The sequence below is a fragment of the Microcebus murinus genome, chromosome 12, assembly GCF_040939455.1.
Source record: "Microcebus murinus isolate Inina chromosome 12, M.murinus_Inina_mat1.0, whole genome shotgun sequence".
NCBI classification, from domain to species: domain Eukaryota; kingdom Metazoa; phylum Chordata; class Mammalia; order Primates; family Cheirogaleidae; genus Microcebus; species Microcebus murinus.
The window spans coordinates 70,427,010-70,427,882 of NC_134115.1; the positions used below are offsets into that span (position 1 = coordinate 70,427,010).

An 873-nucleotide genomic window follows, 5' to 3' on the forward strand; every position below is an offset into this window, starting at 1 on the left:
ATTTCTTCATTCAAGTTTTTTAAATTAGATATTTTATTGTGAGATAATTATAGACTCACGTGCAGTCATAAGAATTAATATAGAGAGATCCTGTGTACCTTTTACCCAGTTTTCCCCACTGGTAACATCTTGCAAACTACAGTATAATGTCACAGCCATGATACTGACATTCATACAGTCAAGACACCCAATTTTTTCACCACTATGAGGATCTTCCCAATTTTCCTTTTTTAGCCACACCTATTTCCCCCTACACACCCAACTGTAACCCCTGGTAACCACTAATTTGTTCTCCATTTGTGTAATTTTGTTATTTCAAAAATGGTATATAAATGGAATCATGTGTGACCTTTAGGGATTGACTTTTTTCATTCCAGCACAATTCCCTGGAGATTCATCAAGTTGTTGCATCTATGTTTGTTCTTTTGCTTCTTTGCCCCACAACCGTGAGGATCTTCCAGTAAGAACTGGAAAATCTGCTAGGCAAATTCTAAAAGAGCTGTATCACTTAGTTTGTTCTTTTTTATTGCTAAGTAGTATTCCATGGTACGGATATACTACAGTTTAACCATTCACCCACTGAAAGACTCTGAGTTGTGTCCAGTTTCTGGCTATTATGAACAAAGCTGTTATGAACATTTGTGTACAGGTTTTAGTGTGTGACAAGTTTTCTTTTTCTGGGATAAATGCCCAAATGCAACTGATACATAGTATTGTAGTTTCATGTTTAGTTTTTTAAGAAACTGACAGTTTTCTACAGCAACTATATATACTACTTTACATTCCCACCAGCAATGTATGACTGACTCGGTTTCTACTTACCCACACCAGCTTCGGCATTGTCACTTTTTTCCTATTCTGACAAATGTCTAG

At 36.1% G+C, this 873-nt stretch overlaps 1 non-coding gene across 1 annotated transcript; it reads right to left on the minus strand.

Annotated features, from left to right (window-relative positions):
- Positions 1-448: 448 nt before the first annotated feature.
- On the minus strand, positions 449-510 carry LOC142874697 (U7 small nuclear RNA). The gene has a single exon (XR_012922340.1). It is a non-coding gene; the product is annotated as a U7 small nuclear RNA (small nuclear RNA).
- Between the last annotated feature and the right edge of the window lie 363 nt (positions 511-873).